Source organism: Octopus bimaculoides, chromosome 20 (assembly GCF_046866305.1).
Source record: "Octopus bimaculoides isolate indiv1 chromosome 20, ASM4686630v1, whole genome shotgun sequence".
Classification (NCBI taxonomy): Eukaryota; Metazoa; Mollusca; class Cephalopoda; order Octopoda; family Octopodidae; genus Octopus; species Octopus bimaculoides.
The window spans coordinates 9,694,013-9,721,512 of record NC_142947.1 but is presented as its reverse complement, the minus strand read 5'-3'; the positions used below and the strand labels follow the sequence as shown (position 1 = coordinate 9,721,512).

Below are 27,500 nucleotides of genomic sequence, written 5' to 3'. Positions count from 1 at the left end.
CCTAAAGACCAACTACTTCAGAGTAACCCTGTGTAAAGAAAGAAAATAAAAAGAAAACAGAAAAAAAGCTAAACCCTAGGAAACATTCCCATTTTCAGTAGGAAAATAGGAAGAACAACTTTTCAGTGATGCACTAATTTAACCCTTTAGCATTTAATCTGTCCATATCTGGTTCTTATATTCTATCTGTTTTATGTTCAAAACAGCCAGATCCGACCTCTCACACATACCCTACAATGCCATTTTAAAAATAAACAGTCATGTGGTTGATAACTTGAAGTTATGAGATAATGCAAGGTTGATTCAAAACAATGTGTATAAATAAGTATTACATTTGAAAAAATAATCTGAATGCTGAAGGGTTAACTGAAATGGTGGAGTAGTTTACAGAAATGGCTAAATGATGTCTGTAATCATTCTTATTTTATGTTTTTCCCAGAAAAAAAAAACTCCTCAGAGATACACTCCCATTATAAATATCCCTAAATTAATTATTTATCACTTAGAGCCAAACTAGATATTAAAAATAGTAATTGCATTTCTTTTGATAAGCCCAAGGTCAGTTTTCGTAGGGGATGGAGTACAATTGATTGAATACATCAAGCAAACTTATTAGTACTGAAATTATTGATCACAGATGAATGAAAGGCAAAACAAGCCTCATCAGGATTTGAACTTGGATTGTACAAAAATAAAAAACTGAACTATAATAAGACATTTACTCTGGTATTCTGTAGTTTGTGACAACTCATTACTTTATGTGAAATTACTGCCATAGAAATATAAGGAGACCAAAACTGAACTATTCTGCTTTAAACAATTACTTATTGTACAACACAAAATTCAAGTAGGAGTATTCTTTTTGTTATTCCATTTGAATTTCACTGCTATTTTCAGTCAAGAGATTTTTGCTCATTAAATCTTCTCTGCCAGCTTCTAAGCAACAGCTCGCGCATTGCCCACATAACTAGAAACTAGTACAAGCTTACAATGAAAGTCAGCTAGTTTGGTAGATTTTTGCACAAAAATTTCCAAGTCGAACTGATTTTCAATCAATCAGCAGATCAATACAACGACACAATTACGGCTGCAACAAAACCTGATAAGCACTCTAGCACTTACATACAAGTTGCGACTTGTATGCTTTTACTAGAAATTACTGCTTTCAGTGAGAAACTATGTGTGCATATGTAAATCTCTCTCTCTCTCTCCCTCTTTCTCTCATACTTTTCCTATATATATATATATATATATATATATATATATATATATATATATATATATTTATGTATGTATATATATATATATATATATATATATATATATATATATATATATAAGCATAATATTACATACACACACACGCGCACATATACCCACTTCTTATCACTTTCTTTTGTAACTGCTTTATACTGAGTAGAATAGCAGTAAAGAATCAACACCAAAAACATGTTGACACTTGTTTAAGTAGCTCTCTACCCTGATCAAACTTATTTACCCAGCAAGCATTGAACAGCTTCCATCTTTGTCTTTCAGTAAAAGAAAGAAAAAGATTGAATACAAAAAAACTGAAGCTAGAAACAACGAACATGAACAGAAAGGTTGTTCCTTCAACACTATAATAATACTCTCCACTAGTAGAGTTTAAAAAAGGCACAAACACACACACACACACACACACACACACAAACAAACAACTTATAAGGTTTAAACCCTTAATGCTGTAGTTACAAGTTTGTATTTTACTAAAGGCATTAAGTTTCAGGGTAAGGATTTCATATAAATTTATGAAAACAGGTGATGGTGAGAAGGAAGAATTTTGTAATTGAAGAAACACAAGATTCCATTTGTAAACTTAATTACTAAAGATTAAATATATGCATCATCATCAACATTATCTTCATCACTTAATGTCCATTTTCCATGCTGGCATAAACTGGATGGTTTCACAGGAGCTGGAAAGGTCAGGGGCTACACCAGTATATACACATGTGTGTATGATATTGTTTAAAACATATTTACACACATCTGAGCTCATACAGGAGTTAAGGTTAGCTGTGTGGTTAAGATGTTTACTTTGTAATCATATGGCTCTGGATTTGATCCTATGGACCAGTGTCTTCTACTGTAATTTTACACTGACTTAAGCTCTGTAAGTGAAACTGAATGGATGAAAACTGTATGGAAGCTCTTAAGTGAATAAACATAATCCATATGTTTAGTTGCAAGTATATGAACCAAATTTCCCACTTCATACTCTCTTTCTGTTACCAGTCTTGAAGGCCCAAGTAAAAAAGAAAAGGGTTATAAGTGGAGCCTTCCCTCTGATGCCTTAGCAATAAATATATTTTATATTTCAAATAGCTGTTAACACAGTCAACTGAAAAGTCGATAATTTGTATATCTTATCACATGCCATTGTGATTATGTCTGACAAAGACACTTAACTCTTATTAGCCTAATTCATTTAACTGCAAATAGGTATTATGAGGTAGTGCAGTTGTATAACTGAGCACTGTATACAATAAGTTCATCATTATATATCAGAAAAGCATTTCATTTACTTAGCTAGGAGGTGGACAATACCATCAGTGGTATTATTATTCAGGGAATAGGAATAACTTGTCAATCAAAGCATATACTTAAGACTCAGAACGGCTGAATGGATATGGTAGCTCAAAGGTCTTCAGTTCAAATCCACAGTGGATGTTCCTTTGCAGATTTTTCCAGTTCAGAGTGTCAGACAAAATACCTAATGTTTAGTTCTGGCCCTTTATGTTCTGAGTTCAAATTCCATCCAGATCAACTTTTCCCTTCATCTGCTCACAGTCAATAAAATGAAATACAAGTTACGTATTATGATATAACCTACATGTGAATGGATTTGTAATAAATAAAAAGAAAAAGCTAATTCTACATGTTTCAGTTCATCTCTCTGCCTGGAACAAATTGCATGTCATCTAGGAATATTATCCAATACGTAAAACGAATGGTTAAATGTTTTAAAACAGGAGCCACTAAGTTCTGAACAAGCTACTGTATTAAGCATTAATTTCTCTGTGCCAGCTCAATGGAAAATTAAACTAGAAAATTAATTTTGCTATTAGTCTACTAATGAAGTTTATCTTGGATAGCCATCAATATCATTGATTTTACACTCTTTGTTCAAATTGGTATACATCAACTTTCTCCACATCTGGTCTTCTTCAACAGTTCTATCAGCTCTGGATCTCTCAGACTAAGTCTAGATGTTCAAGCACTTCAGATTGTTCTGTAAGTAACTTGTATCTACGATCCAAGCAATGACATTTCACACTCAGATGCCATGAAAACTTTTTTAATGATTAAATTCTTTCTTCAGACAAAAACATTATATTCTTAATATTATAGCTAAAAAAGTGTCAACTTGCATGTGCCTTTTAAAAAAGCAGAACGTGAAATGGCTTTAGTGGTGTCTCTAATGCAAATATAAATGTTTGGCAGAAATACATGACAAATAAAACAAAGGCATGAGATAGAAGGACTACACCGCTGTTGCTTCTACTGCTGCCACCAACACCACCATTTGGCATTCATGTACCTTTAATGAAGTCTACATTTGAATTACCATATTTTAACCCTTTCGTAACTGTATTTATTTTGAGATGCTCTGTGTTTCTTTCATTTAATTTTAAATATAACAAAGAATTTAGTAAAATAACTTAGTTATCATTAAGCTAGTGTTAGGAACATAAATTGTGACTAAGGTTTGGGGGAAGATTTTAATTCAAAACTTATGAAAACAAAAGATTTGTACTACAGAGCCAGAGGTGGTTTCAGCTGGGTTGGTATCGTAAGGGTTAATGTGTATAAGGAACCCTTTTTTGTCAAAAATTAGGATTAAAAAATATGGGAGTTTCTTATACATGGATAGTATTATAATCCCTTACAAAACCTTTTTCGCATATTTTAAGCCTAAAAAAATAGGGGGTTCTTTATACACATTAAGATATGGTCGGTCTCCAGTTTGAGGCTTCCTCTTGTAACTAAGCTATATCTTTCTGCTTTAGTGTAGGGCTTTAGAATAGAGAAGAAAAACACAGCGTAGTTGATGACAAAATGAGAAGGTGACACATTTAGTAGTTGTGAGAGTGGATAGAGCATAACTGGTATGTTTAAAAGAGAAGAGTTTGTAGTGGCTAAGGTAGAAGAGCTAGAAAAAAAAAAGAAAACAATTCATATCTAAAGGCTCCAGAGGTTATCAATCAGGCAGATGTATTTCTTAATGAATGCAATTTAAGATGTCAGTTATCTGATACTGACATGAATTCCAGAAGCAAAGGAACTTGGTTGAATGTTGGCATGAAGAATATTTAACAATTTTTCTGAATCAACCCTGAGGTTAGCATGTTTTATTTGTCTTTGCTTTTTTTTTTTTTCTCTATTTCTATCGGAGAGAATGAGATTTTCCTAGCTAGACATCATTTAGTAATATCATTTGCATCATTGATGTTTATCTGTAAAGGTTACGGCTCTAAAGAAAGGACAGACATTTATCATCTTTAGTTTCTGGCTTTTAACTTAAAACTGATAATGTTTATGAAACATAATTAGTTATTACTTTAAGTTCTCAGATAATGTCATTCAGTATTGAGGTGGAACATAATTGCTTGTAATGGAATAAATATTTTTAAATGATATTTTTAATATTACCAAAGAAATCTTTCTGATGTAACAGAGCAACCAAAACAAGATGGTTGGTACTTTGTAAAAATTTGCAAGTAATTTTTATTAATTTTTTGTAACTCTTAGAAGAAATAAACCCACAGTTTTTGTAGGGAAATGGATTAAGTAACAATAGATGTCCACAAATCAACTCTGATGGAAACAGAATACGTTCAGAGGGATGTGATAGTATTTTTGAAAAAGATATTGTTGCCAGTGCTGATGGACTGGCTCCTGTGCAGGTGGCACGTAAAATACACCATTTCGAGTGTGGCCGTCGCCAGTACCGCTGGCACATAAAACACCCACTACACTCTCGGAGTGGTTGGCATTAGGAAGGGCATCCAGCTGTAGAAACTCTGCCAAATCAGATTGGAGCCTTCTGTCGCCTCCTGGTGTACCAGTCCTCAGTCAAATCGTCCAACCCATGCTAGCATGGAAAGCGAACGTTAAACGATGATGATGATGATGATGATGATATGCTAGTCCTTAATAGGATACAAATATAATTTCTATTGGTTTCAAATTTTGGCACAAGGCCAGCAATTTTGGGAGAGGGGTAAGTTAGTTAAATCGACCTAGGTGCTCAACTGGTACTTATTTTATTGACACCGAAAGGATAAAAGGCAAAGTCGACCTCGGCAGAATTTGAACTCAGAATGTAAGGACAGAGGAAATGCCACTAGGCATTTTGCTTGGCATGCTAATGATTCTGCCAGCTTACCACCTTAAATATGATTTATATTAGAATGTAGATTACATATATAGCCAGATGACAAAGGGTGCTATTCCAGCTTCAAGACTTGTCCATCTCAGACAAACATAGAAAAAAGGGATGTAAAAACGATGATGATGTTAATCTCTCAAATGTTGAATCAAACATACACAGAGAGGTAGAGGTCATCTATCACAAAAGGCCATCCATATGATGAGCAAGGCTTTGCTCACCAGCATTCAGCAACCACTGGTTTCCTGCTGACATCCAATAATTGACTGGTAATTAATTTATAAACCACAGAAGAATGAAAGATAAAGTTGACATTGGCAGGACTCAGAATGTAAAGAGATGATGTAACTAACAACTACACTCACCACCAACATAACAACAGCAAATCTAATCAAAAAGAGAGTAAATGGGACCAACGTGTATAAGAGAACAAACATCAAGCCAGCATTGGAACTACTAAGTGGACGCTCACCCTGCTAGAAATAGCAGCTAAATATTTTTCAACTCATAATCTACTATTTTAGAAAAGGACATATCAGATAATGGGGTCCTGAGATCCTTGTACTCAAGGAAAGGATAGGAAAATAAAGTGGAAGTATACAAAAATAAACATTATTTTCCATTTTACTGTTAGTTTTGTTTCATTTTGAGAAATAGAAATTTATTTTATGGTTTATTATTGTTTATATCATGAATTACAAATATATGGAGGCACCCAAATCTTTTAAGTGCTTAGTGCCTCTATGAGTCTTAATCCGCCCTACCCTTTATGTAATTATCAAGCTGAATCAGAGTGCAAAAATGTGACAATTTTAGACAGTTACAACCCAGATACAATACAGAGACAAACAGACAAAAAAGAATCAACACAGAAAAGACTGAAAGTAAAGTTGACATTGACAGGATTTTAACTTAGGGCAGAGATAGCTGGAACGAATAATGTAAAACATTCCATCTGATTCTCTAATGATTTTGTTAATTCACCAGTAGTGAAGCTTAGGATTGAAACCTTGTTAGCCCAGTAATGAGAAGTAGGTCATGACATATCAGGCAACTTGCCCTGAATTCCAACCAATCAGATTCTAGCTACAATTGTATGATCGATGATTTTTCCATGATTTTCCTGCCAAGACATGGCTATAAATATAAAAGTGCAGGACAATCAGCACAGAGGTTTGAGAAGGTTCCAGACAAGACAGACAAACACAAGATTCTTGGTTGTTGCTCAGCTTGTGCTGAAAAGAATCACTTCGCCTACAATGCACTTCTCTGATCATGTACAATGAATGCAATACTCTCACATCTTGCTACACAAATAAGTGGCTAGCTAGTTATTAACCAAACACAATATACATACATACATCATTCACTTAGAGCATTCAGCAATATAACCTCCAGCAAGTAAGTAACTCAGGTAATCAATGTATACAGTTCATGGTAAATAAATGGTCTAATCAAACATCTTAGATGGATTTGGTTATTTTGGGAGGAACAACACACAGCTGCATTCTCATTCATCACTCCAGCTAACCAGTCCTATCACACACCATTTTTCTGTTCACGATAACCTTCAACAGAATATCACACTTCTGGATGTTGGAGACATTTTATATCAGTGGTTTTTAACCTGGATAGCAGTGCTACACTGAGGGTTTTGTAGGTTTACAATGGAATGGCAAATGTCTAGAGTACTATGTAAGTTTAGAAGGGTTGAGATTTTACTTAGAAATAAAATATATGATACACCTATACAAAGAGAACCTTGGTACAAATAAAGAATTATAAAGTAACCTGTGGTTTTATAAAAATACTTAGAAATAATCAATGATAGAATAATACAATAAGGGAATATTGTACAAATTTTAAAAAAATACTTTATATATAAGGAATCAAAGTACAAACTAGAGGCTAAGTATGTAAATAAAGTACAAATAAACTTAATGTGGTGAGTAGAGTATCATTAACTAATGAAGATTCTACCTGTATTGAGAAAAGGTAGGCATTGCTGAAAAACACGTACTGAAACCAAAAGCAAGGGAGACAAGAATCAGAAAAATTATTTTCTTTCAAATGTGTTGATGCATCAGAATGCCTATTAATTAAAATTGGAAATAGGTAATGTTGTGGAGGGAAAGATAGCTTGACTGTTAGGAGATGCAGTGATAATTTTGGAGGAAATATGTTTAGATATATGAAACAACAAAAATAGTAAAATATATATAAAAATATATAAATCAAAGCAGAACTAAAAAATAAAAAACTAAATAAAATATAGAAAATATCCTGCAAGACTTAACAGAGAGAAAGTGAGCAAATATGAAAGCCAATGATGTCTCAAAGCTCTGGACTAAAGACAGAATCAGGAAGTTTCATTTTACATGCAAGATCAATGCTGAGCTACAAAACTAACAAAAAAATAATTAGACAAAAAAGTTGATGTCAGTGGCAGACGGTATAAAAATCAACATTTAGAAACAGTCAACCATCTCATTTCTGTCTGCCCAGTCCTTGGAAAGATAGACGCTTTAGCTATATGCAGTGGACGCTATGCAAATAATGCCACACATCAAAGATGAAAACAAATTGGTGTAAACCTAAACCTAATATTGGCATGGAGTTCACTCACAAACACAATCCAACCTCTGGCCCACAGATATACTGCACTCACACACACACACTTACTCTCTTTTGCTCCCTCTCTCTCTTCCACTGCTACAATGACCTCTGCTCCTTGGAGCTGGGTGGTCTTGTACATTCAAGCACTCTCAACTCACTTGTCCCTCCTTTTTCTCTCCTTGATGATATTGTGTTCAAGCCCTTTCTCCACTACCAGGTCCTGCATTAATCTCTAAACCTAGTCCTTCCATCCCAAAATGTTGCTCTTCCGGAATTCTCTTCTTGCACATGTCTTTCCCGCAGTCATCAACTTGCAATACTTTAAGATGGATGTTAATGCCATCAATCTCAACAGATCTTGGAGGGCCTGTGATGTCAATGAGCCTGGCCCTTTCTTTAAGACCAAATTGATTTTAAAAAATAACTATAACATGGCCATAATACTCTGGGGTATGGCTTTTCAAACTGATAACGAAGAAAAAAAAAAAAACAATCCAGTGAGGTATTAAAATCAAAGGCAGAAAGGGAAAACTATGCACTTTGATAAACACCATGGTCCCTCCTATCCAAAAAATTGCCCAGAATGAAGCTGAAAAGCCATCCAATTAGAAGCAGCACAAAACAGAAATAAGCAAAATGCAGGGTATGAGATTAAAAATGAGATTAATAATAATTAGTGCAGTAGGTGTAATTAAAATGAATATAAATAAAATGTTATAAGTGTTTATGTTTATACATGCCTTCCTCCAAAAGAACCTGTAAGGTATAACACACATCCTACAAAAAAAAAAAAAAACACTCTCGATTCAATAACATAACTCTCACATCACAAATCCAAAAGATTACCCACCTAATACATTAACACAAATTACACAACACATATTCTACACAATTACCCCCCAATACAGTGAAAGCTTTCACACCAAGCAGGAACAACACACTGAAACAAAAAAAACAAAAAAAAAAGAACAATGAAAGCTCCAAATTAGATGCAATACAAATAATATTCCTATCTTTTTTTTTTTTTTCAGAAACAATACTGCTCATGACTAAAAGTCATAGAATTGGTGCAGCAAAAAAACCTTTAAGAAACTATTGGAAACTCATGATAATAATAATAATAATAATAAAACTCTGATTTCTAAATATAATGAAAAAATAATTAAAGTGAAGAAACTGTCAATTATCAAATTATCAACTCCAGTATTTGACTCATTCAGATTTAATCGGTCTAAGAAGAATGGAAAGCGAAGTTGGTCCTTGTGAAATTTGAACTTGGAAAATATCAAATGAAAGCGAAAGTAAATACTTCTGCCACTCCACTATTCTAATGAGAAAAAAAACAAAACCATAAAAAGGATTAAAAAACAAAATTAATGAATAAATAAAGTAATGCCAAGACTAAGTGCTATGATCGAAATCAGTCTTTATGTGAAACAATTCAGAAGAGATAAAGATGAGGTTGGGTGGTGATTAAGAGGATGGGTTGCAGAAAAGAAGGGAGGAGAAGATAAAATTACTTGTTTATGGAAGTATTCTGAATAGAGAACAGTCAGTCATTAAGGAAGGATGAAAATATAAAGAACATCCACGAAACATGCCATATGAAAGACAATGAGTATAATGGTGTAAGTTACAGCTGATGTTGTCTCTCAGGTAGCTTATACAGTGTACACTGATTAGATGTGAAATAATTGTGAGAAATAAGAATGGTATTATCTGCAGTCATCAAAGATAGTACTATAAAAAACACACATTAAAAAAAAAAATCAAGGATAAAAGCAACAACTACGACTGTAATACCATATGTTTAAGAATAATATCACAGAGTATTAATGAAAATTAACCATTTGTTCAATTTCTACTATTGTTGTTATGGCTACTCTATCAATTGATGTAATATTGGCCAGTTATGTTTTACTTGCATTGTTGGTGTAATTCCACTTGTTGTTGTTACTGTTATAGTACTGCTGCTGCTGCTGCTGACATTTATTTCACCAGTTAATCTTAACGTTTTGTTGTTGCTGTTGTTGTTGTTGCAGAGACATTTTGCTTGAGTGAGAGATAACCTTTGTGTTGCTACTTGTGATTCCGATGGAAAGAGTTTCTGTTTTAGCTCCCTTAAGCATGTTATATATATATATTAGTTAGTGGACAGAAGATCTGCTGTAGCGCTGGTTGATGGTTAATCTAAGGTTAAATCTTTATGTTAAACAACAAAGACAAATTGGAATCATTTGCATTAAACATGCGGAAAGGGAGATGTGAATCTTTGTGAATATTAATGCTTAAGTTTTGTGGTTTAGAGACAGAACTGTTGCTTTCCCAGCTGATCTTAAGAGATATGTTTTCTGCTGGTATATATTGAACAGAAGATATTTGAATATTGAGTTTTTATAGTTATATAATAATGGGAAAATGGATAGCATGTTGTTATTTTACTGCAGGTCAACCCTAATTGAACAAATCAATGATAAGAGACATTCTTGCTTTGACCATCCTGTCATTGTTTTATTTTTTTGCTTCTTCAAGCATCGTGTATCTAAGACTAATTTATCCAGTATATCCATTTTTTTTTTTTTTTGGTTTTTTAGAAAACTAGTTATGAGAAAGATTTGGTCGCTATTTCTAACAGGTCAAGCAACTACATAGAGATTTCTTCAGAAAAAAGAGTGAAACACATATATATATATATATATATATATATATATATATCATAATACAAATAATATGTGAGTATATGCATATATACGTACATGTATGTACATACCTACAACTACAGGTATATATAGATACATATCTGGGTACAGGACGTCACAAAAAAACGTGGACAAAATGAAAAACAGAACATAAACAGAGCACAGAAAACAAACAGGCCACATAGAGAACATTTCCTTCATCAGCTGCCCCTATTCTAAACTAAGCGTTTCGAAGAGTTAGGGCATATATATATATATATATATATATATATAACTTTTATAAGTAATATTCTAAAAGAATATATAACTGAACTTATGTTGAGTGCTCAATTATCTTGAGCAAATAATATATATATATATATATATATATATATATATATATATATATATATATATATATAATTCAAAGCTGAGGAAGAAGGAGGAAAAACAGGTTACAGAAAACTTGGTATGAAAGTTAGGCAACATGAAACTGTTAGAGTTTAGAAAACAAAATTAAATATCTAGCTGGATAAAACAGCTTGGATAGTCATAGTCATGAAAACGACACTACCGATGAAAATGATGAACCTCATCCCTACTCTTAGTGATTAGAGATTACTACTAGGTAAATATAAGCAGGAGAAAAAGAGATCTCATCATAACACAATGTAATTTAGAAAGGAAAGAGAGTTCATATAAAGGTTGAATATCAGTAACAATGATGAAAATAATCATCTCAGAAGTAATAATTGTAATAACATGTCAGCTTCAACTCTTTTGAGACTATATTTATATGGAGTAGGCATGCCGTATTCTAAAATCAAAGCCCGTTCACATTAAAAGAGTAAAGACAGGGGCAAAATGGCAGAGGTGTTTCAAAATGTTTTGTGATATTTGTTCCTGCTTCTTACAATCTGAGCAAAATGTTTTGTGATATTTGTTCCTGCTTCTTACAATCTGAGTTCAAATCCTACTAGGCCCTTCCCAGGTTCATAAATAATATATGAGTATAAGGTGGTGGACTAGCAAAATCAGATGACTACTGCTGTTAAGTCACACTGTGAGTTAGTTACTTGGGTAGCATACTTAATCCATCATCTGGTTTAAAACAACCACCTGGCCCCTAGGTGCCTTTAGTGGAGACCACTTTGTTGCAAACACTCAGGCCAGATTTCTAGTCTGAAGATACCTTTTTTCCTTCATTCCACCAGTCTGTGATTCAATGTAAAGGAGGACAGAGATGCTCAACACAAAACTCAGAGTTTCGAAAGTAGTAATTGCTGTGAAATTACTGTGAACTTCAATATTCTTATGCAAAAAAATATAACGGGTACAATAAGCAAATGAAATTCTTTACAAGAACTACTTGGAACAATTAAGAAAATTAAATGGCAAGATAGGATATTAGATAAGATAATTCAATAAAGGTTCAATATATTAAGTTTGCATACCCAACTACAAAATACCTGATTTACATGGTCTGAAGATGTCTTTAAAATGAAAGCTGGTTGTGAATATAATTACCATAGGTAGGTAGGAAGGTAGGTAAGTAGGTAGATAGGTATGTAGGTAGATAGGTATGTAGGTATGTAGGTAGACAGGTGGGTGGATGGACGGATGGATGAATGGATGGATGGATACATGCATGCATACATACATACATACATACATGAGTATTATTTATAATTCATAATATATATGTGTGTGTGCATTTGTGTACAGAGAGAGAAAGATGCAAAATTTACTTTAAATTTAAATTTATTTCCTGAGGTGAGGAAGTTTACAGTGCAAAACAGTGACCCAGAATGTAACAAGACTGGCCTTTTCAAATAAAAAGTACAACTCAGCTTTACCAGCTGAGTGCAGAGGAGCAATGAGAAATAAATTGTCTTGGCTCAAGGATGCAATGCACCACTTGAAATCAAATTTACTACCTTACAATAGTGAGCCAAATGCCCTAACCACTTAGCCATCTGCCTTCACTACTTTTGTTCAAATACACGCTGCAGGTCTCTCTGAGATATTTCTCTGAGCTCATTTTCATTTCATGTATGCAAATTGCATAGACCATAAATGTATTCTGCTATTTTTTGGATTCATCTCAGTGTTTTATCCAACTGGTGTACAGATGACACCTACTGACACAGAAATACATGTGTAAAGCTGTCCTCTTCACTTCAAACACTCAGCCTGTCCTTTTCCTTAACGGTATGTCAATTTCAGAAAATTCTTGATTTTTTAGATTATCTCCCTTCCTCATTTGGAGTTGGTACCAAGTGCCACCATGTGATGAGTCTGATCTCACTGGAAGCAGAAATAATTTTAGTATATGAAGTATTTATCTTGTATGCTACTTAATATATACAAGTCAGGGACTATTCTGAGTTATTTGTCTTAGCTCACATTTGTTTCGTTTATACGTATGTATGGGTACACACACACACAGGGGCAGGTATGGCTGTGTCTTAAGAAGTTTGCTTCTGAACCACATGTGTGGTACCTTGGGCAATTGTCTACCACAATAAACACAGAGCAACCAAAGTCTTGTAAGTGGATTTGCTAGACAGAAACTGAAAGATGCCTGTCGTGAGTGTGTATGTGTGCGTATGTATGTATATATATATATATATGCACTTGGCATGATTTTGTTACCCTGAACAACATTGAATCTCTGATCAAAAAAAAAAAGGTTTATGCAATGTACTCTCTTTCAAAAAAAAAAAAACTGACATCATTAGTCATGTGTCATTAGTCATTAATCATTAGTCATGCATCAGAGATAATCTTAGGTCAATGGAAACTAAATTATAAAAGCAATTCCTTCGAAGGCACATTGATAGCAGTGAACAGAAGCATGTCTTTGGAAGAATTCCAAAAGGAGTTTATTGTGAGTGATACCATATGCGTAATTGCCAATGCAAGGAATCAAGTAATTAAGAATTCCCTTGTGCCTACCTAGCACATCCTCTGGCTTGCAACTCTTCACTGATAATGATGGACAAAGTTCAAAGGATTCCAAGTATCACTTAAGTAAAAAAAACAAAAAAATGTCAAACTTTACATACATAAGAAAAATATACTGTCAAAATTTGGCAGTAAGATGAACAAACCAGGTATTGAAAAGAAATTTTTGATCAATAATAATGCCCCAGTTGGTGAAATAACTGACATGGGTCTCAATCAAGGTTATATTAATGAGGACAATGATAAATTCAACATGATTACACAATGGAAAAGATTCTCTTAGATAACATATAACTCAACAAATCATATTGGGCTAAGCAGGTATGGAAAAGTAGATTTTAAAATTATATATATATATATATATATATATATATATATACACATACATACATAAATGTATATGTACATACATTTTTTAATTAATAATCAGAAGTTACAGAGTGACTCGAGGGATGAGAGTCTCATGTGTTAGTGTTTATCAAATCAGTTTAATAAGTGTCAATGCATGATACCCTCAGCCTTTGAGTCATTCTGTAGTTACTGCCAATTATTAATAAAAAAATATATATATACTCATGTTTTGAGTGTTCTATTTTCATGTTTGCATCACCAAACCTATAAATATACATACATACATATCATACATATATGGCCTAGTGGTGAGGGTGTCACACTCGTGATTACAAGGCTGTGGTTTTGCTTCCCAGATTGGGTGGTGTGTTCTAGAGCAAAACACTTCATTTTGTGTTGCTCTAGGATTGCTTCGCCATGTGGTACACCATGCACCTGTACAGATAATGTCAATTTGATGGAGGGAGTGAGCGCAAACATTTGATCACTATAAACAAATCATTTGTGCTGGTTGTTCGGCAAGAAGTTGTGGAACCATCATCTGTCATTTACAATATATATATATATTACAATATATATATATATTACAATATATATGTGAGGAGTTTTCAAGACATTTGTAATGAAATGAAATAGTCTTACAGCTGTTTCTGGGATATTATGGATATCCCTTCATCAGAGACGGTGTGAGAAAATATTTGGGTTCGAATTATTATGGAAAAGGAGGAGATAGGGAATATAGAGGGAAATAAGAGAATGAAAGTAGAAATAAGACATATAAAGATATTGTAGGGTCTTCTAGATACCAATACCTTTCGTATATATATATATATATATATATATATATATATATATATATATATATATATATATAAATACACATACATACATACATGATGTATATAAGTTTATATATATTTCCTCATACCTTGATGTTGACTGGTTTGAGATTCCTACTCACAGGTCACTGATAACATATGTGTTGAACACAGTATGCAAATTAATGACTTCAGTTCTCCAAAACTACTGGATTTGTTGTGTACATAAACAGGCTGGTGGCTTATTTCTCTGTGATTGGTCAAATGATGTAGACATCTCTGATTACAAATCAATAAGGTTTGGAAATTGATTAAGGTTATTCATCATTTTTTTTCAATCTACTGAGAAATAGTTCAATTTACCATATTTCTATGTCCACTACATAGGTTTATATATGCTGAGAGCCCCTTCGGTCATGGCTGACCATGGGATTGCACCTAGAAAGTTACCCTCTCAGGCACAAGTCCAGGCAAGGTTGTTTATGGAAGACCAGCAGTCGTCCATGCATACCGGCCTCCCCTCTCCACGCCACCAGTGTTATCCAAGGCAAAGGCAAAGGCCGATACAGCTTGGTACCAGTGACGTAGCAACTCATTTCTACAGCTGAGTGAACTGGAGCAATGTGAAATAAAGTGTCTTGTTCAAGAACACAACACGCAGCCCAGTCCAGGATTCGAACTTACAACCTCACGATCATAAACTCGACACTCTAACCACTGAGCCATGCGCCTACTATATATATAAGCCATGCGGTTCATATATATATATATATATATATATCGTCCTATACAAATAAGGAGAAATGACAATGTTCAAATACAGATACATGCATTGACACACACATCTACATACTTATGTACATATATATATATATATATTTATATATATATATATATATATATATATATATATATATATATATATATATATGACTGGTTTCCATACAACTTCCGTCATCCAATTCCACTCACAAGGCATCGGTTGCTTTAAAGATAGTAGAAAATATTTGCTCAAGATACCACACATTTAGACTGAATCAGACTTGTGAAGCAGACTTCATAACCATACCTTAGGCAAGTTTCTTTTACTATGGCCCAGAGCCTTGGGAGAGGATTTGGCAGTCAGAAACTGAGAGAGACCTACTGCGTATATGCATATGTGCACACACACACACACACATATATATATAGTTGTAATAATGAGTCAAACTAAATCGTGATCTTTGGAAATCATTTAATATGTACATTACAGGTTTGCGTAATATATAATTGGAAATGTATCCTTTACATAAACCTTTCTCAGTTAAAACATTTCAAAAATACTTTTGAAATATATTAAATGATTTTAAAATATCGCTGTTTGGCTTGAGTTCATTATTACAGCTAATACAACTTGATGTGAGTACAAACTAGTCGGTCTTGACTCAACCTTTGTGGATACACAAACAACGATTTGGAGTCGTATGCGATATTTGACTCTAGCCGAAAATTCTGGTATCATGAATCACTTCTTAGTCTATCATCATAGCTCTGTTAGGGGCTTGCGAAACTTGAAGTAGCACAGAATCCGAATCAAACAGTCTTGAATAATATATATATATATATGTATATATATATATATATATATATATATATATATATATACAAACAAACATACACACATATATATATATAAAGAGAGAGGCGATGGGCAGGACAGGTGTGACTGTGTCATTACAAAATGTGCTTCCCAACCACATGATTTCTGATTCGTTCCATCACATGGTGTCTTGGGCAAATGTCTTTTACTGTAGCCATGGGCTGACCAAAACCTTGTGAGTGGACTTAATAGATAGAGATTGAAACCACACAGCCATGCGTGTGTGTATGCGCGCGCATGTGTGTGTGTGTGTGTGTGTGTGCATTTTCCTTATAAATTAGCTTGGTATTAAGCTTTAAAAAGATATGACTAACAATATTTTTAATCTTAACCAAATCAGTAGCCTTTGATTAAACTGGGCAAATGAAATTTCCTCACCTTATAAATTCACCCAGGTGTATAAGCGTTTTAAAAGTGACTAACAGAGTTGCATACTTCGTATTCATCTCTTCCTTTCTGTTCTTCACCTCCTTTTCATCTTTTTATATTAATCAGGATTAAGTAACTGGAGGGACTTACGTTATCAATCGCTGAATTTGTGGAGATTTCATTACATTCTCACAGATATATTATTTTTTTCAAGCCCCTAGGCAATACACGTTGTAATATTTATCTCATTTATCCTAACTAAAGGGAAGGACAAAAATGCATCACTCTTACTTAACAGCTGAGTAATAAGTGTAAAAATACCATGCTCCAGCAATGCATCCAGACATGAATTTGCAGAACTATCCAACCCATGTTAATATATATATATAAATTAAATAAATAGACGTTAAAAAGTGATAAAATGTTAAAAAAAATTTTTTAATCCAATTTATACTTTGTCTCAAGGTTTTTGAAAATAACATTTAAGAAAATAAATTTTATAAGTGTCCTAGTTAAGATGCTGGCAATTACTTGTCAGAAGGCATTTTATATAAAGGGATACCGTGATAAAAAAAGGTGGGGGGGCAACAAGTATGTTAGAAATATAATAAATATGACATGTGAGTTAAATCTAGATAAATAATACGCAAAAGCAGGCACTAGATGGATGACAAAATTTGAGACTGAACTCGGCCGTTTTCGGTTTAAAAGACAGCTGTTCTACTACCCAGACTGATTTGACATTATCTGTGGTGCTAGTATTGTCAATTCCTTGAAACGTCTCTCGGTACACGCATACCCATACATAACAAAAACCTTCATCATTCACAATAATCATAGGTATCTTGAACATGAGTGTATGTGCGAGTATATATATATGTATATATATTGTAGATCCCACCCATCATTTACTACACACCTGACACCACCTGTGTAGCACCTGACAACACCCCTCCCAGCAAGAATCGAAACGGCGAGCTCATAACAGTGTATCTGACATTTTACATGTGAACTCGAGTCCCGTGTCTATAAATATCACATATGGAAAGGAAGTAGATTTGATATGTGTGTGTTGGTATAGATATGGTTGTGTGCAAGTGATTTGTGTGTGTGTGTGTGTGTGTGTGCATGCGTCTGTGTATATATATATGAAATGGAAATAGTCTAGAGCTGCAGCCAATACTGAATAAATAGGAAACTCCACTAGTGGATAGCTCAACTTGTCAGTAATAAACATCTATACAACTGCATCATCACTATCATCATATAACTATTTCGATCAAAGATTTCTTTTCTTTTTTTTTTTCTTTTATTATTATTATTTAGATGTGACAACAACTACAGGCTATCCGGAGGAATGAAGATTAAGGGATTAAGCGGGGCATAACAAATAATACTAAATTAACAGATTACACACAAGCATACTTCATATATATATATATATATATATATATATATATATATATATATATATATATATATATATATATAGTCATTCAAAGCTATCTCTCTTAAATTACATATAAACCTGCACACAAAAACACATCATTAAAGAAATGGGGGGAAAAATAGGAGAAAACCAAAGAGAACAGAGTGTGAAAATTTCCCTTTATGTGATGAAGTTAAAATGAAAGTGGTATAGTGTCTGGGAAAACATGCTTTGCTCGGTCTGATTGCAGCAAGGATGGTAGCGTTATTTCTGTATGTAAATACACACACACACACACACAAGTATGTATGTATGTATGTATGTACGTACGTACGTACGTACGTACTTTCACTTTTAAACCAGTGATACCTTAGAAAATAGAACCTGCTATTCGAACAATGACAACGGAAAGGAGGAAAATAAAAGGGGAAAAACGGAATATATACATGTATGTGTTCGTGTGAGTTATTTTTTTCAACTAACAGAATAAAAGGCTTACAAGCACATTCAGTCTCCCGAGTAGGAATTTCCTTCCGTAGTGAATACGTTATGAGGACGTTTCCAACAATACACCGATCATCTCCCGTTTATTAAAACTATTGATTTACTTAGATTCCAACGGCTAACTAACGACATTACATACATACATATATATATATATATATATATATATATATATATATATATATATATATATATATATATATATATATATATATACCGTTGCTACATAATACAACCTTACATCAACATCAAAGGCAATTCAGTAACACAAACCATCATCACACAACACAGCATCACTTCGTCGATACATTGACGACGGTTGCATACCCCGACATAAATGAAGTATATATATTTTTTCAGAATGTTAACCCCACCAACCGCAATTACTAGTTGATTTCTAACATGTCCCTTTCTTTATCATTCATCGGTAGTTTAAAAAAAAAAAATCAATCAGTTCAGAATTCAGACGATGATATTCAATAAAAACAGGAGTAACATTTCCATACATCTGCGTCTATATATATATATATATATATATATATATATATATATGTATATATATATATAGTGTGTGTGTGTGTGTTTGTGTATATGTATAGAACACATCTATACTTACGCCGACACACAAGATATTCGGTGTGAACAAGCTTTCGGTCAGTGGTGTACAGTGCCTATTAACTCCACACAAGTACATTGTGCCAGGCAACTAAAACGGATTCACGTACAATAAGCAACATTATTATGTAGATGTGCCTTCCAACTGCATTTTAAGGTAGCAGTTCCTGCGAATAGAGGAGTTGTATTGATGCATGCATCGATGGATGCTTGGATGAATGCTACAGAGAGAAAGAGGTAGTGAGAGTGAGATGGAGATGTAGAAGGAGAAAGGCAAAAAGGAGTAGAGAGAAAGAGAGAGAGAGAGAGAGATTGAGTGGGTGGTATCGGTGGTGGGGTGGTTGTTAACTAACGACAGTCAACAACGGTACAGCAGAGCCAAACACATGCCAATCTCCATGGCATTACAAGAGACAGCAGCATCTGAAGCAAGTCAAACTGATCTATCTGTTGAAGAGGAAGGAAAGTGGAGATGAAGGGGACAAGGTAGGGAGGGAGTGACGGAAAAAAAAAAAAGATGATGAAAAAGGTGTCGTACAATCAACGTTTTACATTCTCCTACCTAGTCGTACTGTTGTGGATGCAGTGTAGTTAGCAGTTCGTTGTACTCGTTCTTCTCCACCCGTCAACCCTCTCCCCTTTTTATTGCAATATTTCTCCGGAAGACACACACACACACACACTCACACACACACGAGCAGTAAGAATTCTCCCTTCGGTACCGCTTGTAGCGATGATGGTAGGTCCGTTAACTAAAATAGCCATTCAAGGAAAAAATTCAATGCGAACCTAAAACCAACCAATCAATTCCTGAAAACGCAATTATCTCTTCTCTCATATCCTGTATGTATAGCGTAAATAAGTGATGCTGAAAGGTTTCAAAGCCATCATGATCTTCAGTTAACAGCTGAAGTATGGAATATCCGGTATCATAAGTTGTATACATATCGTTCTTCAGTTGTAATTCCTGTTATTGCTAGTTTCTGTTTTTTTTAACAATCACTAATTTTACCATAATTGTCTTCCAAGATCAGTTCGAGCTGAGGATGACTTTACCATTTATTCCAGAGCACCAGTCAAGAGTCGAGGCTGTTATATTTCCCTCAAAAAGTGTAGCTCGTACCTGTACTAGTGTAACTGCAACACAGTTATATGCGAGCAGGTGTGACTACGTGTGAAGGAACTGATTACTCACGTGGTAACATTATTGTCAATTCCAGATATTCTCAACCAGACTTCTGTCAGCATTATATAGGGACACACACAAGCAAGCAGAAAAAATACATAAACTATGTCAATAAAAGAATCTGGTACATAATCTCCAGGTTCATACGACAATATAAATCTTTCACTTACAACGTAGTGTGAAATAAAACCGTACACAAAGAAAAAGTTATCAACATACATACTGCTAACGCTGCAAATATTTACGCTCTAGATTCCAAATGTATGTCTACGGATACATGAATTTGGGCAATACAATCTAAGTGGATAGATATTTAATCCCTGAGAATGTACAACAATCTTAGCAGGTACTCGGTGCTATACTTTGTAATTTATACAAATGAGAAGAATGTGTACACACACACATACATACACTCACAGATATATTATATATATATATATATATATATATGATCCCATATATATATATATATATATGGGGGTGGGGGTATATAATGTTCTGTTATAAGAGGGTCAAAAGTGCAAGATGTTCTGGATTGAAAAAACTATTAATCAGTGTACATACAGTCATGTTACATGGCAGTGAAACATGGGCTTTGATTACAGAGGACTTGTGAAAGCTTGAAAGAAATGAAGCTAGCATACTCTGCTGGATGGGTAATGTCAGTGTGCATGCATGACAGTGTAAATGAATTAAGAGGAAAAACAGGTATAAGAGGCATCAGATATTGTGTGCAAGAGAGAAGACTGCACTGTTTTGGTCATGTGATGAGGACAGCTGTGTAAAGAAATTCTGAGCTCTAATTGTGGAGGGTATCTGTGGAAGGGGTAGACCCAGGAAGATATGGGATGAAGTGGTGAGAAAGAATCTTCAGACGCTGAGCCTCACTGAAGAAATGATAAGAGTCTGAGAAATGTGATTTGAGGGAACTGAAGGCTTCTGTCATTTTGGTGATCTAATCAGCAGCTGGGAGAATTGTTCTGAAAGTATAATTACCAAAGTAAGATCAGGGTGGAAAAAGTTCACTGTACTATTACATCTGTTGGCAACTAAGGGACCTCTCTCTGAGTGAATGCTAGATCATACAACGCTTAACATACAATAATTAACAAATGTTTGATCATTTGCAGGTTTAATTTCAGTCTTTCAATGGCTCAAGAGAAGGCAGCAGGAAGGTGATGTCTTGCAGTTTCAGACCAAATGCCCAAAATGTCTTATTTCAGTTTTTCTTTGAATCTGGATTCTGATTCAAATTTTGTGTTGAGTATGATGTCTGGACAGAGGAAGCAACAATCTTAAAGACAGGATATATTATTACAGCTGTCTTAAATCTAAATCTATTAACCTTCATTTCAACTGTTTGAATAATTAGAAATGTAAAAACGAATTGAATACTTAACAATATGAAAATGAAAAGTTTGATTTCAAATCAGATAAATATTTATATACACTTTACTTTTCGTATTGAGTACTTTTCTCAAATATGCTTCTATATGTATATATTTATTAACTGGCTCAGTAATATGAGAGACTAAAGCAGATGATATTCATCTCATTCAAAGTCCATCACCAAAACCCTTGTCTTCAAAGAACTGAAATTTGTAAGAATATAATATACTACAAATGACAGTGATATATAGATTATTATGCATTCCAGAAAATCACTCTTATTGAATGAGGATGTAAGATGAATAAAATATATCAATGATCGGTTTGATGTCAGCTTGTGAGCTCTGCATGACAAGGAAATTTGCAAGCTCATTGAATTATATATGTTAGACATATTTTAAGTAAGATTTAAATATTTAGCTATAGGACTGTACAGAGATGATGGCTTGGATATGTAGTTGACAATAACATAAGCATAGTTAACCTTTTAGATACCACTTCAGATTTAGACAAATGCAATAAAATCCTTATAGAAATGCTTACAGTATGGGCCTAGTTAATGGTGTAAATGAATTTCAAACAAATATATCTTTAAACAAATTGACATTTGACAAAGTAGCCAATTACTATAAAGAAAAAGGAGTTACTAAGTGCTGTCATGAAAATTAATTATATCTCAATAATTATAACAAACCACTTAAATTGTGATTAATTGACCAGATATAAACCATCATTATACTGGGAGTTAACCAACTTACAAACTAGACAAAAACAATTAGAAGCCTCCAACAAGGCGTCTCATCTTTGATGTATTGTTGGAACCTATCAGTACTTGCACCACCAAATACTCCCATTGGAGGCAAGCATTCAGATACAAAACACTGAATAATGAGATGTGAAGTGGTCTGAGTTCAGAATTTATTCAAGCCTTCCTTGTAAGAACATGTCTGGATATGGGATATAGAAACAGGTTAGGGTTAGCAACAGGAAAGGCGTCTAACCATAGAAAATCTCTATTTGGTTCATGCAATCATGGAAAAATGAACATTAAATGATGAATGATGATGAATGACAATAATAAATGGAATAAACTGAAGATAAATCAAGGTATACTTATTGAAATAAAGTACATACAGTAATACCTCACTTTATGAGGACTCACTTTATGAGACCCCGGGTTTACAAGTTTATTTTATAATAAATATAAAAATGTTAAACAGCCACTTTGTGTGTGTGGCAATGTTGCAACATGTGGCAACACTATTTCTGATGCATCTACACAGCGATGGAGTAAAATGAGGGTATAAAATTTCATTATTACTTTGAGAAATTATTGCTCTGCTTCACAAGTTTTTGTTTTACGAGTGATCTCTGGGAACAAATTAACTTGTATATCGAGGTATTTCTGCATATATTTTAACCAGGACTTAAGTATACTTCTGTGTATTCATTTCCTCAACAGAAACACCAGAAACCTATTTGCTAGAGGTAGATTCTATTATAAACTCATGGCAGACATAAAGCAGAACAAGATAATTAAAAAGAAATTCAAATTGTTGTCAGTTTCACATTAAAAGTCATTATAGGTAGAATCATTAACACTAAAATGATCAGATATGTTTATACATACACACTAGATGTCAAAAAATAAAAGCCACACAGAGGTTTTAAATATTCATATTACCTTTTTTTTTTTATGTCACTTGAATTTTTGCTTTTCATTTTTACAGACATGTAAAAGGCCCCTTGAGAATTCATCTGGGCAAATAATGAAGATAAGAGAATCTTACTTGAAATACCATCAGTCAATAACATGAACTAGAAGAGCATATTCAAATTATTTCAATGTTGGACACCAGCAACCAAGTCAAAGATTCATCACTTGATTATACATTTTATAAGAGTTTGGCTCGGTTAGTAGTCTCTTATGAACTGGGGAACAACATTCAGTTTGAAATGCTGAAAGTGATATACATCTTTTATTTTTCACTTGTTCAGTCATTGGACTGCAGCCATGCTAGGATACCATCTTGAAAGTGGTTAAACAAATCAATCCTAGTACTTATGTTTTTAAAGTCTGGTACTTATTCTATCAGTCTCTTTTGGCACACTGCAATGTTACACAGATGCCTGGTTGTCAAGCAGTGATGGGCAACAAACATAAACACAAAGACACATACACACACACATCTCTCATGGGATTTCCACAGCCTCCATCAACTAAATTCACTCACAAAGCATTAGTCAACCTGGGTCCATGGTAGAAGGAACTTGCTCAAGGTGCTGTGCAATGGGAACCTGAAAACATGTGGGTACAAAGTGAGCTTAACCACACAGCCATGCCACCCCCTTATGCAAAGGAGTTACATGATAATCTCATAGCATCGGTTAAAGGCTTTCTGCTCAGCTTATTTCACTCACGAGGAGTGTGGGTTCAGATCCAACCACATGCACTTTCTTCTGATCTGAAAATAATATGATTTGTTAAATATATAAATTATACACACTCACACACACTCATGTACATAGATGCATATGTATACATACACACATATAAAACATATATATACTCACTAACATGGTGGGGTCAAATATAAAGGGGGAAAAATATCCACTCCCTGACAAACAGTATCAGCTTTGTTGTTAATGGAAATGAAAATCGTTAATCAAACGTAAATTATGATATTCATGCATACTCGCTACTATAATGGGGAAATATATATTAATATATTTTCAAGCATAAATTCACAAACTTACAAAGAAATACTAGAATACAGAGATTCACACACAGGCACACTTATACATGCACAAATATGCTCTGCACATGCACTCATTCACACATATAACACACAAAATATATACTCCTATAGTGAGACACAAGTTATGATATAGCTGTTGCATCAGTAATCTTTAAGTGAGATAATGCTACAGATCAATAATCCACATTAATTTTCAAAATATATTTCTTTTAATTTTTAAAATTTAATTTTGATTATTATTTTATTCCTTTATTTTCATTTTTTTTTTTTTTTTTTTTTTCCATAGTATTTCGATTAGGACGTTTTCTATCTGTCTTCAGGTGCCCATGTATCACGTGTTGACTATATCGAGTCACATTTTTCACTCCGAATTGAAATATTGATCAGCTGTGAGGAAGTGTGTAAGCCAACATTAAGAACTTAACGCATATATGTCTATATCTGCTGTGTGTATGATTCTATGTGTATGTGTGTGTGCCTGTGTGTGTAAGTGTGTGTGCATAAGCACATAAAACGAAAGTGTATTGATTTCCAACAAAGAGCTTCAGGTGGAGTATAAAAGAACAGGCAATGTGATTGTGTGATGTTCATGCCTTTATCAAGAGCATTATCGACAGGAGTGAAGTGAAATAGCTGAAGCTAATGACTGACTCCTGGTTACAGGTTTTCACTTTGCCAGGAGTCGTTACTTCACTGTTTTTACATTTATAACCACAAGCCAAGGAAGGAGCCTCGACGTAGTCACTCGACTTACTAGAAATAGCAGCCAAATATTCCTTAATTGCACTCTGTTGTGTTGGAAAGGGAGGAAAACATTGTATAATAATTTGGTTCTGGATATTCTACAGGGTGTCCACAAAGTCTGGGTACATGGGGATTAACATATACTTTAAGAAATTATTATTTCTTATATTTAATTTTTTATGTTATGATTTTATTTACTCCATGTACCTAGACCTTGTGGACACCCTGTACACTCATGGTTGGCATGTAATTGGTCATACGTCTACTTACAAAGGATTGACCTGGGGCCAAACATCAACAACATTCAAAATCAGAGGAACCAAATTTGTTTTTCTCCGTAACCAATATGTACAAGTGATAATTCAAGGTTAAAATCAAGTCATTCATATTCCTACTCTTTCCAGCAGCATTATTCTGGATAGTAAGCAAGGCTTATTGCTGTTAATATTTCTATGTTGAGCACAACCTATAACTGCTGATGTCTAGCTCCAGATCAGACCTCATTGGATTGATTTATGATCAAAGGCATTCCACCTATGACCACCCCATTCTTTTGTTTATTAATTTTTTTTTTTTTTTTTTCCCCTTGGTACAGTGCATTCAGTACCACATTATCCAACATATATTCTTTTCTACTCTAGGCACAAGGCCTGAAATTTTTGGGGAGTGGGGCCAGTCGATTAGATCAACCCCAGTACACAACTGGTACTTAATTTATCGACCCCGAAAGGATGAAAGACAAAGTTGACCTAAGCGGAATTCAAAATACTGTTCAGCATTTCACTCGGCATGCTAACATTTCTGCCAGCTCACCGCCTTATTATCCAGCATATATTATTTCAAGACATTAGTGGGTGATCTGAGAAGTATTTAACTACTATTTCTAGCCAGCTGAGCAGTAGCATAGAGGTTTCCTCATTGGTACCTGCTTTACAGCAAAGTAAAAACTAAAGTAAGTAGAAATAAGTGCCTTTCCAGAGATAACAATGGCAGTCCATCTCTCTGTAAGAGTTTTTCGCTTTTTCTTTTTAAGGAAGAAATAAAATTGTATGTTTGAACTTTAAACGTAGAATATATGAAAAGAAAAAAAAACAGATGTTTTTTTTTTCTTCAAAATATTAGCATCTTGAAAAAGAAAGTATTAGAAATCTTAATGGGTCGACTCAGTATTTAAACAATTTAGAAAAAAAATTTTGCCAGTAGATTTGGCAGTTCAAATAAAATGATTGAGGAAACACAGACTATAAAATCTTAAGTAACTATAAAATAGTTCACACAGAGAATGTTCATATATTTCAAAAAGTTTCCAAAACAGAAAAAAAAAAACAAAAAAAACCCAAAATGGTAAGAGACAACTTTTACACAAATGTTGAAAAATCAATACTATTTTTTTTTTCCATTCTTTCATTTTTTTCTTTCATACAGTGAGAAGGTATTTTAAAGCAGGCATGTCGGTTGAGGAGACACATGGCTAGTTTCTTCTCTATTTTAAATTGAAAAAAATGTTAACATTTTGAATTTTCAGTTATAGAAATGTAGCATTTTTTGATTACACATAAGGTCAAGTTTTTCAAGAAGGATATCTTCAATTGAATATAGCCCAGTATGTACCAATATATATATATATATATATATATATATATATATATATATTTCTTTGATGTATTTTTATATTTCTTTGATATATATATACACACATGCACACACACACACATGCTTAGAGAAAAGTGTTGGTCTAGTATAGAGTGTAATAAGAGATTATATAGAATACAAGGGAACAAGAAATCATGTAATGAGTTTCATTAGCTTACAGTTGTTTCTGCTGTAAGATGTGATGCACTCATAGATAAGCACTTGCATCAGCTCTGATGAAATCAAAAGGTGATAAACAAGCACTCAACTATGAATGCATTGCATCTTATAGCAAAAACAGTTGTAAGCTATTAAAATTCGTCACATAATTTCTTGTTCCCTTGTCTTTTATATAATTTCTTATTACAACTGT

The 27,500-nt window shown here is 33.7% G+C and overlaps 1 protein-coding gene across 4 annotated transcripts in view; it reads right to left on the bottom strand.

Moving 5' to 3' along the window:
- LOC106874755 (uncharacterized) overlaps positions 1–27,500 on the bottom strand; it is a 75,318-nt gene that overhangs the window by 32,575 nt on the left and 15,243 nt on the right. The window contains exon 2 of one of the 4 annotated variants that reach the window (XM_089337990.1): positions 13,684–13,753. The exons of 2 other annotated variants lie outside the window; for them this stretch is intronic. The gene's annotated coding sequence lies outside the window, so the exon portion shown is untranslated. Of the gene's footprint in view, positions 1–13,683; positions 13,754–19,418; positions 19,843–27,500 lie in introns of those variants that run through there. One more of the 4 variants, XM_014922593.3, reaches the window with a different exon arrangement.